The following is a 15,849-nucleotide window of genomic DNA, read 5'->3' as shown; positions in this document are numbered from 1 at the left end:
AGCAGTTAGTAAGCAATGAAACGTTTTATGATTGATGGACAGATTGAATATCCGGAAAAATGCTTCCCAATCACTTTATAAACTTTTTTTTTTTTCTTGAGACGGGGTTTCTTTCTGACACTCAGGTTGGAGTGCAATGGCATGATCTCGGATTACTGCAATGACTGCCTCCCAGGCTCAAGCGATCCTCCAACCCCAGTCCCCCATGCCGCTGAGTAGCTGGGACCACAGGCACACATCCCGACTCCTGGCTAATTTTTTGTGTTTTTAGTAGAGGCAGTGTTTCACCATGTTGCCCAGGCTGATCTGGAACTCCTGAGCTCAAGCGATCTGCCTGTCTCTGCCTCCCAAAGTAATGGGATTACAGGAGTGAGCCACCAAACCCAGTCAACCTTATAAGCTTTTAAAACCAGGTTTCAGGCCGGGCGTGGTGACTCACGCCTGCAATCCCAGCACTTTGGGAGGCCAAGGCGGGTGGGTCACCTAAGGTCAGGAGTTTGAGACCAGCCTGGCCAACATGGCGAAACCCTGTCCCTACTAAAAATACAAAAATTAACCGGGCATAGTGGCGTGTGCCTGTAATTCCAGCTGCTAGGGGGGCTGAGGCAGGAGGATCGTTTGAACCTGGGAGGTAGAGGTTGCAGTGAGCCGAGATCATGCCACTGCACTCCAGCCTGGGCAACAGAGTGATACTCCATCTCAAAAAACAAACAAGAAAACTACATTTCATTCCAATTGCTGAATTTTACTCATTTTTGTTTCTGCAACATGTGATACATAGTAAGTGCTCATGTTCATTGGATGAGTGGGAATCATGTACATCCAGAGCTGCAAAAGAATCTACTTTTTCAAGGTACTTTCCATCTGTCATCTCATTTTATTCTTACTCTAGCACTTTAAAGTAGATAAAGACAGGTCCTATTTAACGTATGATGTAAATAAATCTAAATATATAGTAACGTGTGTGGGCGGGTCACCCAATGAGGTAGGAATAACTCAAACTCCTGATGCCTACTCCAATGTTCTTTTCACTATATCCCATGGTTTTTAGGCTTGACTTTATCTGGGGATAATATCATACTGTCCTGGAGAATAATTTACCCTTCAGGGACCTGGTCATTGGTAGCCAGCTCTGTGGGGCCCTTGGTCAAAGATACTTATTATTGTCTATGTGTATTTCTTGGGTGAATGTTGGAGTAATTATGTGTATAACTTATCATTTTGAGGCCTTAAGGGTAGGCTTCATGTTTGCCCTGGGTTCTGTACTGTTAGAAAAGTAACCTTGTAGCTGTGACCACCTGGGTGATGGATGCTGAAATTGCTAAAATGCTGCCCACCACTAAGAAACAGAATGGGAGCTGAAATGGGGCACCAGAAGAGAGCAGTTGAGGTGTTATAAACTAGATGATTGGATTTAATGTTACTCTGTGTGTGTAGTCTTTGTAAACTCTTAGTCTTTAGTAATGTCTAACTTTACTGTTTAAACCTAAGTGTTATAGGTTTAAACATATAGTGTTAGCTGTGCTATATGATATAAAGGAAAAAGATCAGCCTGGTTGCAGTGGCTCACGGAGGGCAAGGTGGATGGATCACTTGAGGTCAGGAGTTGGAGACCAGCCTGGCCAACATGACAAAACCCTATCTCTACTAAAAATACAAAAATTAGCCAGGCGTGGTGGTGCATGCCTGTAGTCCCAGCTATTTGGAAGGCGGAGGCAGAAGAATCACTTGAACCTGGGAGGTAGAGGTTGCAGTGATCTGAGATCACGCCACTGCAGTCTAGCCTGGGTGACAGAGCAAGACTTCATCTCAGAAAAAGAAAAGGAAAAAAACATATCCTTTTGCTTGGGCCCAAAAGGCCAATCTTGGAGTTAACAAGATATTCCAAGGGTAAAGGAAATTTTAGGAGGACTCTCAGAGTTTTTGAAGCTTTTTGTTCCAGTGTGTACATCTTGGTTTTATTTTTGTTAAGCTAATCTTTAGAGGAGTTAGAAGAAAAATAAAAGATTGGAAAGTAAACCAGGTATTAAAGAGCAGAAAAAAGAGGTAATGCCCGTTTATGAAATAAGCAGCTTACCCGCATTAACACTAAGCAGAACTCCAAATTCCACTTCCCTCTCTTCTATCTTCCTTTGTCTCTCATGTATTTTACTTCTGTCCTCTTTCTCTCCCTCTGTCTGTGTGAAATGTCATTTTTCTTTCATCCTACCCTGAATGTCATTTTTTTCCTCTTTAATATAGGCTTTATTACCATTTTCTCTACCTATTATTACTTCGATTTTTTTTCTTTTTCTTTTTCGAGACAGGGCTTCACTCTGTCACCCAGGCTGGAGTGCAGTGGCGCAATAACAACTCACTGCGGCCTCCACCTCTGGAGTTCAGGAGATTCTCCCACCTCATCCTCCCTAGCTGGCGCATGCCACCGTGTCTGCTAATTTGTGTGTGTGCGTGTTTGGTAGAGACAGGTTTTTGCCATGTTACCCAGGCTGGTCTCGAACTCCTGAGTTCAAGTGATCCACCCACTCTGGCCTCCCAAAGTGCTGGGATTACAGGCCTGAGCCACACACCCGGTCTGTTGCTTAGATCTGTAATGTCTAAGGTGTGAGGGACACCTGTGTGAAAAGAGGAACACTTAATCCAACTTCTATTTTGCTTTTTTTTTTTTAGACAGTGTCTCGCTCTGTCACCCAGGCTGGAGTGTAGTGGCATGATCTTGGCTCACTGCAACCTCTGCCTCCCAGGTTCTAGCGATTCTCCTATCCCAGCCTCCTGAGTAACTGGGATTACAAGTGCAGGCCACCACGCCTAGCCATTTTTTGTATTTTTAGTAGAGATGGGGTTTCACCATGTTGGCCAGGCTGGTCTCAAACTCCTGACCTCAGGTGATTCACCCGCCTCAGCTTCCCAAAGTGTTGGGATTATAGGCGTGAGCCACCGCACCCGGCCTTCTGTTTTGCTTAATGCTCAAATTATTAATCTTTCAAATTTATAAAATAATAGTCTTCTAAACATAAAACAACCAGGAAATCAAAATGTTTTTGTTTAGCAAATAAAAATTTTCCTAACATTTCAGCATTGATTACAAAACTTATAATGTACTCTGAAGAGTTCAAATAAAAATCTAAAATTTGTGTTAAAAAGCAAAATATGCACAAATTTTCACAATAATGACAAATTTATGACACTTGGAGTGCTTATAAAGTATGTTACCATAGATTGAAATTAATGTCTCCATTATCCCTATACTTATACCTCTCTGGGGTTACAGGTTTATACAGGTTATAATTTGCATGAGGGTGCCTGGCCAAAGAGTGAAGGGGGAGCTGAAATAGAGCTTTGACTCTGCTCTTGAAGCCATCTTCCCAGGGGCTGGGGCCACCTGGGCATTGCTATGATTTGAATGTTTGTGTCTTCCCCGGACTCATATGTTGAAACCTAATAACCAATGTGATAGTATTAGGATGTGGGGTCTTTGGGGAGTGATTAGGTCATCAGGTTGGAGCCCTCATGCATATGATTAGAGGCCACAGAGGCCCCTCTTCCTTGTACCATTGAGGACACAGCAAGAAGTCTGCAGTCTGCAACCCAGAAGAGGGACCACACCAGAACCCGACCAGCTGGCACCCTGATCTTGAACATCCCGGCCTCTGGAAGTGTGAGATATAAATCTCTGTTGTTTGTTATCTACCCAGTTTATGATATTTTGTTATAGCAGCCAGAATGGATTATGACAGATGTCTTTTGCTTATTGGTATAAAGGTGTCAAAAGGACTAATGGCAGCCTTAGGATACAATAATAACGATGGACATTTGATTCTATTTCATCCTCGATATAAAATCAAAAGAAAAAGTATGTTACGGCCAGCTGTGTTGGCTCACGCCTGTAATCCCAGGACTTTGGGAGGCTGAGGTGGGAGGATCACTTGAGCTCAAGAATTTGAGACCAGCCTGGGCAACATGGCAAAACCCACAAAAATTAGCTGAATGTGGTGGTGCCCCCCTGTCATCCCAGCTACTCAGGAGACTGAGGTGAAAGGATGGCTTGAGCCCAGGAGGTGAAGGCTACAGGGAGCCATAATTGCGCCACTGCAGTCTAGCCTGAGTGACAGAGTGAGACCCTGTTTCAAAAAAAGAAAAGAATAGAGAAAGCATGTTATTTAGACCAGCTAATGTTTAACCAATTGCATCTTAGCTGGGTAACAGTCTCCGTTATGCCTTCCTTACCAGAGCCTTGCTCTCATTGTATACATTGATCAAGATTTTAAAAATCCTTGCCATTTGCAGAATGTATTTATTTATTTATTTAGTTTATGGAGATAGGGTCTTGCTCTGTTGACCAGGCTGGAGTGCAGTGGCACGATCATAGCTCACTGTATCAAACTCCTGGGCTCAAGGAACCCTACCACCTCAGGTTCCTGAGTAGCTGGGACTACAGGCAACTGCCACCACACCTAGCTAATTTTTAAATTTTTTATAGAGACAGAGTCTTGCTATGTTGCCCAGGCTGGTCTTGAGCTTCTAGCCTCAAGCATTTCTCCCACCTGTACCTCCCAAAGCACTAACATAAGTCAATGCCCCTGGCCCTGCAGAACTTTTAATTTCTAGTAACTTGATGCCTCTCCCTGAAATACAGTGTATTTTTTAAGTTTCAGTTGACTAGCCTTGCAGAACCTAGTTTCTTATCATTATATATTGACCTGGCCTGTTAATCATTTTGGCAGACTGATTTTGCCTCATTAATTTGTTATAATTAATAACAAATTGAAAGGGTTCATCTTGCATGAGACAGGGATAGAATGTGCACGGTTAGCTGTCTTCTTCAGGGCATTTGATTTGGCAAATCTTCATCTTGAAACACACTATTGAATTCTGTTTCTACATGGTCCTGTGTGACTCTGGTGCTGACTGACTATTGGATCTCCATTCTGCCTGGCTGGTAGGTGTGACAGATGCTGTGGAACAGTTCTTTCTGTTCTTGGTATGGTTAATTGTTTTCCCAGGACTGCTTGACTGATTCTTACTTCCCACTATTCTTCTCTCCCTTCTTTCACAATGAAAGTTATGTCTGTGCTTTATAAACTAATATACGCTTTAGATTAAAAAAAAAAATCATCCACACGTATAACTTTATTTCTGCAACTTTAAAAAAATTAACATCTATATTATCACATTCACTATCTTTTATAGTCAAACTGTTTATTACTAAATTTTTCCTTTGGAGAATCATTATGGACTTTAATAGATTCAAATAGTTTTAATTATCCATAATCATTTTCCTTTTTTTGCTCAAACCTTAGGGTGTAGCCAGTGAAAACCAAGATATTTCTATTGTAGCAGTTTTGTTGCCTGAAGTATTACCCGAGCTCTTTGTCTCACAACCAAGAAAATTAAGGAACATGGACACCAAGAGTGAGGTGGGAGCAAAAGTTTAAAAGACAGCAGAGGCCGGGCGCGGTGGCTCACGCCTGTAATCCCTGCACTTTGGGAGGCCGAGGCGGGCGGATCACGAGGTCAGTAGATCGAGACCATCCTGGCTAACACGGTGAAACCCCGTCTCTACTAAAATACAAAAAACTAGCCGGGCGCGGTGGCGGGCGCCTGTAGTCCCAGCTACTCCGGAGGCTGAGGCAGGAGAATGGCGCGAACCCGGGAGGCGGAACTTGCAGTGAGCCGAGATGGTGCCACTGCACTCCAGCCTGGGCGACAGAGTGAAGACTCCGCCTCAAAAAAAAAAAAAAAAAAAAAAAAAAAAAAAAAAAAAAATAAAATAAAAGACAGCAGAGAGGGAGTCTGAGTGGGTTGCCATTTTTACAGTTGAATACAAAGCTTTTATAAGAAACTCACCTCTTCTCTGTAGCTGTTTGTGTAACTTCCCTTATATGTGAAGCTGTCTGTGTAACTCCCCTTATCTGTGCAGCTGTAGACATGTCTTTAGTCAAACACAAAGCACAGCTTCTCTTGTTTGTGCAACTGTGGATATGTTTTGGGTAAGCACCCCCACTCTCTGTACAAGTTCCCCCGGAGCCCACCGTGTACATGCCTGAAAAGGGGAGGAAACTTTTTCCTGGGAGTCACTGACTATACCAAAACAAAGGCTTCTGCGTTGGGCCTTGCTTTCTTTTCTGTGCAGTTGCAACCTGAGTTTTTCCCCAGGCTGCTGTATTGGTGCCTGTAGCTTGATTTCTCAGGCTGTCTTTCTGTTTAAAAGAATTTTACCAAAGACTAGCTTTAGCTGTCTGCCCAACTAATTTTTCCTTTTATCCTCCTGCACTATTATCTCTTTAGCACTTCTCCCAAATATTTAAAAAAACATTTTTGCTTTATATCCATAACAAGATGTTCCATACTTATCTTGGCCTTTCTCTGACCCAAGACATGAAGTGAACTATTCTATTCTATAAGAAATTTTCATTTCTTTAAATGAAGAAAAAGCAAAATCTGGGCATCAGGGATCAACATTGGATTCTTCCTCATGAGACTTGAGATAGGAAAGTATTTTTCCTACTCTCCACTCACACACTCACAACAATCAACACAGCACACTTCTGTGACCAGATGCATGGAGTTTTCCCTCACACACCAAGCACTTTAGGGGACAACAACTGAGTGTCCTATATCTATCATTCAATTTAATTCTGACACTGTCTACCTGGAGTTAGAGTCAGATCCCATAGGTTAAGGGCTCAGTCCCACAAGACTGCCACCACTTCAGACACCAATGACAAGTAGTAGGTTGTCACCTATACTTTATTTATTTATTTATTTTTGACACAGGGTCTTGCTCTTTCACCCAGGCAGGAGTGCACTGGTGCTATCATAGCTCACTGCAGTCTTGACTTCCTGGGCTCAAGCAATCCTCCCACCTCAGCCTCCTGAGTAGCTGGGACTATAGGCGTGTGCCACTACTTCAGGCTAATTTTAAAACTTTTTGTGGAGGTGGGGTCTCACTTTGTTCTCAGGCTGGTCTCAAACTCATAGGCTCAAGGAGTCTTCCTGCCTCGGTCTCCCAAAGTGCTGGGATTACAGGTATGAGCCACTGTGCCAGGCTTCCCTCTACCCTCTTCTAGAGTTAGATTAATTTGCTAAAACAGATCACAGAACTCAGGGAAACACATACATTTACTGGTTTATTATAAAGTATAGATAGGACACAGGAGGCCAGGCACGGTGGCTCACACCTCTAATCCCAGCACTTTGGGCAGCTGAGGTGGGTTGGATCACCTGAGGTCAGGAGCTCGAGGCCAGCCTGGCCAACATGGTGAAACCCTCTCTCTACTAAAAATACAAAAATTAGCCGGGCATGGTGGCGGGCACCTGTAATCCCAGCTACTCAGGAGCCTGAGGCAGGAGAATCGCTTGAACCCAGGAGGCAGAAGTTGCAGTGAGCTGAGATCACGCCACTGCACTCCAGCCTGGGTGATACAGTGAGACTCCATCTCAAAACAAAAACAAAAAAAAAAAGAGAGAGGGAGAGAGAGAGATTATTGTTTACATTATTTTTTCTTCATTGCAAGAATTAACTTAGGTTACCTAAAGTAATGGGTTGTTTTAAGGATATGCACACATAGACATAAGGAAGACAAGAAGACTGACCACATACCAGGCCTCATAGGATACCAGGAAAACCTTCATACCCAGAACTCATGGAAGGAACAAGAATTATGATGTAGTACCCGACTGACTTGAAACGACATTTGGAAACTCAAAATTGATTCAAGATCCAATACAGCCTTAATTACTAGGTTATTTGTTACTTCTTAGCAAATGTTTGTTGAGCCTTACTGTAAAAGACTCAACGGCTCTTTCTGTTTGTTCTTTTTCTGTATTTCTACTTCTACTATCACTACCACCTAGTTCTCTGTTTACCTAAAGTTCAAATTCCAGAGACAGGGAAGCTGATTCGTTCAATACGGATTGGTCGAGACTGGATAATTGGATGGTTAGTCAATATCATCTACATTCAGCAGCACTCTCTTACTAGACCTGTCCTGCGTGGCTTCTGGCCAGGATGGTGAGGCACCTGTCTATAAAGAACCACTGAGGTCCATTTCAGGAACTGTGGACAGACAAAGCATTGATAGAATTGGCCAGGACAATGTGGTAGTTTTAGGAGGTTGAGATTGTTTCGGGAATGAAAGCAAGAAACCCAGGGCAACTTGAGGAAGTAAGAATCCTAGGGCAACTCTAGGAATTTCTGACTTCTCTTGGAAAATTGAATTCCTTCCTTCCTTCCTTCCTTCCTTCCTTCCTTCCTTCCTTCCTTCCTTCCTTCCTTCCTTCCTTCCTTCCTCCCTCCCTCCCCTCTTTCTTTCCTTCCCTCCCTCCCTCCTTCCCTCTCTCCCTCCTTCCCTCCCCTCCCCTCCCCTTCTCCCTTCCTTTCCCTTCCCTTTTCTCTTCTCTTCTCTTCTCTTCTCTTCTCTTCTCTTCTCTTCTCTTCTCTTCTCTTCTCTTCTCTTCTCTTCTCTCTCTCTCTTCTCTCTCTTCTCTTCTCTTCTCTTCTCTTTTCTTTTCTTTTCTTTTCTTTCTGACAGGGTCTCACTTTGTCACCCTGGCTGGAGTGCAGGGGCTCAATCATAGCTCACTGTAGCTTTGACCTCCTGGGCTTAAGTGATCCTCTCACCTCAGTCTACTGAGTAGCTGGGACTATAGGCATGTGCCATCATGCCTGGCTAATTTTTTTTTCTAATTTTTAAAAATATTATAAAAAAGTAGTTTACGTAGCTTTACAAAAAAGAAATGGGGTCCTTCTGTGTTGCCCAGGCTGGTCTTGAATTCCTGGGCTCAAATGATTTTCCTGCCTTGGCCTCCCAAAGTGCTGCAATTACAGGTGTGAGCCAGTATGCTCAGCTGGAAAACGGAATTTCTAGTAACACTATCTCATTGATCTCTGGTGGAGCAACAGTTGGCTGAAGCTGAGTAGAGAATACCCTCTTAAAATAAGACCTGTGCTCACCCAGCTCATTTCGCCCCTTTACTTACCTGACTCTGGGCAAAAAGCTTGAAACTCCTACAAATATAGACTGGAGGCAGTGAGGCAAATGGTACTAACTCAGCTGTGGGCACTTGGGGACTTGGACTAAGATAGTTCAGAGGAAATGGAAACGTGGACCTCGGAATAAAAACCTGAGTCCTGGTAACTGGTGACATTGGTCAAGCTGGGAGACCAGACAGGGTAGAAAAGATGAGGGTCAGGAGAGGTGAGAAGAGAGAAGAGTAAAAGGGTGGCTCCCAGGTTTCCAAATCTAGTTGACTTAGGAACGATAGCTTTGACAGGGATATGAAAACCAACAGGACAATTCGGAGAGAAAATATGATTATCTTATTTATTTATTTTTATTTTTTTGAGACAGAGTCTTACTTTGTCACCCAGGCTGGAGTGCAGTGTTGCGATCTCAGCTCACTGCAACCTCCGCCTCCTGGGTTCAAGCGATTGTCCTGTCTCAGCCTCCCAAGTAGCTGGGATTACAGGCGCCCACCACTACACCTGGCTGATTTTTTTGTATTTTTAGTAGAGATGGGGTTTCACTAAGTTGGCCAGGCTGGTCTTGAATTCCTGACCTCAAGTAATCCACCTGCCTTGGCCTCCCAAAGTGCTGGGATTACAGGTGTGAGCCACGGCACCCAGCCATTATCTTGATTTTTTGTTTTTTTGAGACAGAGTCTCTCTTTGTCACTCAGGCTGGAGTGCAGTGGCATAGTTTTGGCTCACTGGGCCCTCCACCTCCCTGGTTCCAGTGATTCTCCTGCTTCAGCCTCCTGAGTAGCTGAGACTATAGAAGCCCACTGCCATGCCTGGCTAATTTTTGTATTTTTAGTAGATGAGGTTTCACTGTGTTGACCTGGCGGTCTCGAACTCCTGACCTCAAGTGATCCACCTGCCTCAGTCTCCCAAAGTGTTGGGATTACAGCACTTGAGTCACTGTGCCCATCTGATTATCCTGGTTTAATAACATTTTCTTTCTCTTTCTCTCTCTCTCTCTTTTTCTTTCTTTCCTTCTTTCTTTCTCTTTTCTTTCTTTCTCCTCTCTCTCTCCCTCCCCCCACCCCCCCCTTCCTTCCTTCCTTCCTTCCTTCCTTTCTTCCTTTTTTCTTTTGAGACAAGGTCTCACTGTGTCACCCAGGCTGGAGTGCAGCGGTGCGATCATGGCTCACTGCAGCCTTGACTTCCCTGGCTCAAGCAATCTTCCCACCGTAGTCTCTGGGTAGATGGGACTAGAGGCTCATGCCACCAAGCCAGGGTAATTTTTTATTTTTTGGTAGACACAAGGTCTGGCTATGTTGCTCAGGCAGCTCTTGAACTCCTGGGCTCAAGTGATCTTCCCACCACATCCTCCCAAAGTGCTGGGATTACAGATATAAGCCACCATGCCCAGCCAGGTTTTATTTTTCATGTTCTTCACTTTCAAGCCTGATAAAGCTGGGTGCAGTGGGTTCACACTTGTAATCTCAACACTTTGGGAGGCTGAGGCAGGAGGAGAATCACTTGAGGCTAGGAGTTTGAGTCCAGCCTGGGCGACATAGCAAGACCCTGTCTCTACGAAAAAATTTTAAAAATCAGCTGAGCATGATGGCACACAACTGTAGTCCCAGCTACTCAGGAGGCTGAGGTCAGAGGATTGTTTCAGCCTGGGAGGCTGAGGCTACAGTAAGCCATGATTGTATCACTTCATTCCAGCCTGGGCAACAGAGTGACTCTGTTCCCCCCAAAAAAGAAAAAGAAAAATCCTAATGAATTGAAATTTTTATGTTTTCTCTCTTAAAAACAAAAGAATCCCCAAATAACTAAGTTGCTTTTTAGTTACCTGTGAACCATTTATACAAAAAGTGTTCCTACTCTTGTGCAAAATATGGAAATCTATTTATTTAATCATTCTGGTTATCCTTGGTTATTTCACTTGACATCTCCAGAATGGGAGTAAAATTATTTTCAAGAAGTTTAAAATAAATTAAGGAAAATGGATTGAAACATACCCTGCCAAATGTCATTTACTTTTCAGGCCTCAAGACAGTCAGTTCATTCCTGTCCTTCTAGTCAGCTAAAATTCCATAAGGGAAATAGCATATTTCATTTTTACAAAATACTGCAGTGCCCCAATTTTTACAATATTTGAATTTAAAGTGATATGATAGAATAGAATTTCAGGCTGCGGAGATCTTTCAACTATGTGATAGTAAAAGGTTACAAAATGAACACTTGTTTTGGAGAAATGCTTATAATTTTTTAGCCTGAGTGAGACTGTATAGAGAGTTTTTTCTTTAGTTTGTAACACTGGAACATAAGAAGAAAAATGAGATTTGATTAATGATTTTCTGGCAATTCATACTAAGAAAAACATTTTCATGTCCTTATAACATCAGAACAATTTAGAATTTGTACAAAACAATCAAACCGACATTGCCTGATTTTTTTTTTTTTTTTTTTTTTTTTTTTTTTTTTTTTTGAGACAGGGTCTCACTCTGTCACCCAAGCTGGAGTACAGTGGTGTGATCTTGGTTCGCTGCAACCTCTGCCTCCCGGGTTCCAGTAATTCTCTCACCTCAGCCTCCAAGCAGTTGGGACTATGGGCATGTACCACCATACCCAGCTACTTTTTGTATTTTTAGTAGAGATGGGGTTTCACCCTGTTGGCCAGGCTGGTCTTGAACTCCTGGCCTCAAGTGATCTGCCCGTCTCAGCCTCCCAAAGTCCTGGGATTACAGGCATGAACCATCGCGCCCAGCAAATTATCTTTATCATGTTTTTATTTTATCCTTCAAAATGTAAGGTTTGTACAAGAAGACAAAACTGACATTCCCTAAGTTATGTCGTTTTTAAAATTCCTGAACACACAGAGAAAGACCAGAAGTATGTTTGGATTTCAGAGCTGAAGAGCAAGCACAGCCGCCTTCACAGGAAAGCTCAGGATGAAGCTGTGTGGCTGATATTCTGCCAGGTTTTATTTGAGACATTGATTATGATTCACAGCCAAATATGACTTACTGCTCTAAATGCTACATCTAAAATGATGGCATTAGCTTTTTGAGTTTCAGGGCAGAGGAGAGGGCGATATTTTAGCCTAACTTGTAAATTAGCATATTACAGTTATTCTTAACATATGCAAGTGCATATAATGTGATTAGTTTAAATATTGACACTCATATTCTTTAATTTCTAATGTTCTTTAAGATACATTTAAGCCAGAGGATCACTTGAGCCCAGGAGTTGGAGACCAGCCTGGGTGACATGGTGAGACCCCTCACCCCTGCAAGGACTAAAAAATCAGCTGGGCATAGAGGTATGGGCCTGTAGTCCCAGATACTCAGGAGGTTGAGGTGGGAGGATCACTTAAGCCTAGGAGGTTGAGGCTGCAGTGAACCATGATTGTGCCACTGCACTGCAGCCTGGGTGACAGACTGAAACCTGTCTCAAAAAAAAAAAAGAGCCCAGCCAGATAGATCATCCCGTAGGGAAGTCCACAAGCCAGTGAACTGCAGGGGCCAAGGGAAAACTTCCTCTTTGCCCTCTGAAGGTTTGCTGAAAAATCAGCTCACAAAAGACATGAATTGGAGAAAAGGCATAGAAATTTTACCTGGGGAGAATCACAGAGTGATTGCTTACCCCACACCACAGGGGAGTTAGGAAGCTTATATATCATCCTGGCAAAAAGGCTGTGGGAGGAAGAAGCAGCAGCATTCTGTTTAGGGGATTAGTAAAGAGAATGAAGGATAGGGGAACAGAGCTTAATTTATACATTATCTCCTGAAAGAGTCTCTTCAGATGTGGTCTTACAGGAAGAGGAAGAAAAAAATTGTTCCTTTTGGTGGGTCTGGATCTTAGGCCGATGAAGGAACTTCAGCTTGATCCTGTGCTTTGGGAGAGATGGTGGGAGTGTGGTCAGAGAAAGCTTGAAGCTTCTTCCATTTAGCACATCAAAGCACTATATTTTGGGACACTGGTTTCTGAATCCCCCAACAAACTCAGAGCATACAATTTGGCCTCTTACTGCAATATCCTAAAGTGTAAGCAGTCAGGCAAGGATGACTTAGTTTTTGAGGATCAAACCACACATACAATTAAATAGGAATAAAAGGAACCTGTAGGACATAAATACAGCAGAAGGAAAAATGTTTAAAGCCCCTCTAATTAATAGCCTCACTGTGTTAGGAATATAGTACATACATGAAACAAAAACAAGATGCAATAAAAAGAAAATTTTAAAACTTGCTGGGATCACAGGCGTGAGCCACCATACCGAGCCGAGAATCTGACCAGCAGAGCCTAGCCCAAATTATAAAATTGTGAGCAAATAAAGTGGTTCCTCTCTATATCTCTTTTGTCTTCTTCAAGGTTATTTTGAGCTATTATGTTTTGGGGTAGTTTGTTGTGCAGTAATAAATAAGAGAAAGAGTCACTTCAAGAAAACTAAGGATCTAGAACTAGAAATACCATTTGACCCAGTCATCCCATTACTGGGCATATACCCAAAGGATTATAAATCATGCTGCTATAAAGATACATGCACACGTATGTTTATTGTGGCACTATTCACAATAGCAAAGACTTGGAACCGACCCAAATGCCCATCAATGATAGACTGGATTAAGAAAATGTGGCACATACACACCATGGAATACTATGCAGCCATAAAAAAGGATGAGTTCATGTCCTTTGTGGATGAAGCTGGAAACCATCATTCTGAGCAAACTATCGCAAGGACAGAAAACCAAACACCACATGTTCTCACTCATAGGTGGGAATTCAACAATGAGAACACTTGGACACAGGGTGGGGAACATCACACACCAGGGCCTGTCGTGGGGTGAGGGGAGGGAGGAGGGATAGCATTAGGAGATATACCTAATGTAAATAATGAGTTAACGGGTACAGCACACCAACATGGCACATGTATACATACGTAACAAACTTGTACATTGCACACATGTACCCTAGAACTTAAAGTATAATAATAATAAAAAAAGAAAACTCCTCTGGCTGGGCACGGTGGCTCACGCCTGTGATCCCAGCACTTTGGGAGGCTGAGGTAGAAGGATCACTTGAGCCCAGGAGTTCAAGACCAGCCTGGGCAACATAGGGAGACCCCTGTCTCTACAAAAAATAAAAAATTAGCTAGATATGGTGGCACGCACCTGTAGTCCCAGTTTCTCAGGAGGCTCAGGCGGGAGGATCGCTTGAGCCAAAGAGGTCAAGGCTAGAGTGAGCCCTGATCATATCACCACAGTCCAGCCTGGATGACAGAGCAAGACCCTGTCAAAAAAAAAGGAAGAAAGAGAAAAGAGAGATAGTGAAAGAAAGGGAGAAAGAAAGAAAAAAAGAAAGAAAGAAAGAGAGAGAGGGAGAGAGAGGGAGGGAAAGGAAAGAAAGAGAGAAAGAAAGAAAAAGAAAGAAAAGAGAAAAAGAAAGAAAGAAAAGGAAAGGAAAGAAGAAAAGGAGGGAGGGAGGGAAAGAAAGAAGGAAGGAGGAAGGAAGGAAGAAAGGAAGGAAAATTTAAAATATTTATTGTGACAGAAATAAAAATTTGAAATTGAAAAATATAAGCAAACTTAAGACAACTTCCCAGAAAGTAAAATTTAAGGATGAAGAATGTAAAAAGCAGGAAAAGAGAAAGAGGATCTGTCCAGGAGGCCCAACATTTCAAATAGGAATTCCAGACAGAGAAGACAGTAAATGAAGAGAGGAAATTAACAAAAAAATAATTTATGCAAATACACCAGAACTGAAAAACATGAGTCTGCAGGTTGAAGTAGCTCACTGAGTGCTCGGCACAAAGTGTGAAATGAGTCCTACATCAAGAAACGAGTAATGAAAAGAGATGATCATTAATGTCTTTTTAAAATCGCTTCTTGGTTTTTTGCCTAAGATCAAGTACAGCATCTCTTCTTATCAGTTTAATATCTGATACGTCCTTTGTCTGAGGACAATATATTAAATGGATTTTTGGAGCAGGGAGATGGAATAGGAGCTTGCTCTATCCACTCCATGCATAGACCTGGTATTGCAGTACCTCCAGGATCCGTGCTCCCTCACCTCACATGCTATAAACTAAAAAAAAGAGGCCGGGTGCGGTGGCTCATGCCTGTAATCCCAGCACTCTGGGAGGCCGAGGTGGGTTGATCTCTTGAGGTCAGGAGTTTGAGACCAGCCTGGCCAACATGGCAAAACCAGTCTGTAGTAAAAATACAAAAATTAGCTGGACGTGGCATGCCCCTGTAATCCCAGCTACTCAGGGAGGTTGAGGCAGGAGAACAGCTTGAACTTGGGAGGCGGAGGTTGCAGTGAGCTGAGATCATGCCAGCTTGGGTGACAGAATGAGACTTTGTCTCAAAAGAAAGAAAAGGAAGGAAGGAAGGAAGGAAGGGAGGGAGGGAAGGAGGGAGGGAGGGAGGAAGGAGGGAAGGCAGGCAGGCAGGCAAAATATCAAAATCTTATTTTTTGAGACAGTGTCTAGCTCTGTTCCTCAGGCTACAGTGTGGTGGTACAATCACGGCTCACTGTAGCCTCAACCTTACAGGCTCAAGCGATCCTCCCACCTCAGCCTCACGAGTAACTGGGACCACAGGGGTGCACCACTATGCCTGGCTAAGGTTTTTTGTGTTTTTTTTTTTTTTTTTTTTTTTCGGTTTAAAACTTATGCATTGTTTATTTCTGGAATTTTCTTTTAATATTTTGGGACCTCAGTTGACCATGAGTAACACAAACCACAGAATGCGAAACAGTGGATAAGGGAGGGACGACTGTACCTATTTTCGCCTAAGACAGTTCTGTATATTTTTCTGTTAACTGGGTAGCAAAAGCATATAGAAAGGTTTTGGGGGGATGCAGTGCATTGCTCTTCTGTAATGACAGTAATT

The 15,849-nt window shown here is 42.9% G+C and overlaps 1 non-coding gene across 1 annotated transcript; it reads left to right on the top strand.

Moving 5' to 3' along the window:
- The first annotated feature begins 14,833 nt into the window (after positions 1-14,833).
- Positions 14,834-15,024, top strand: LOC126954125 (U2 spliceosomal RNA). The gene has a single exon (XR_007725560.1). It is a non-coding gene; the product is annotated as a U2 spliceosomal RNA (small nuclear RNA).
- The last annotated feature ends 825 nt before the right edge of the window (positions 15,025-15,849 follow it).

Source organism: Macaca thibetana, chromosome 4 (assembly GCF_024542745.1).
Source record: "Macaca thibetana thibetana isolate TM-01 chromosome 4, ASM2454274v1, whole genome shotgun sequence".
NCBI lineage: Eukaryota > Metazoa > Chordata > Mammalia > Primates > Cercopithecidae > Macaca > Macaca thibetana.
This window is presented reverse-complemented; position numbering and strand designations above follow the sequence as displayed.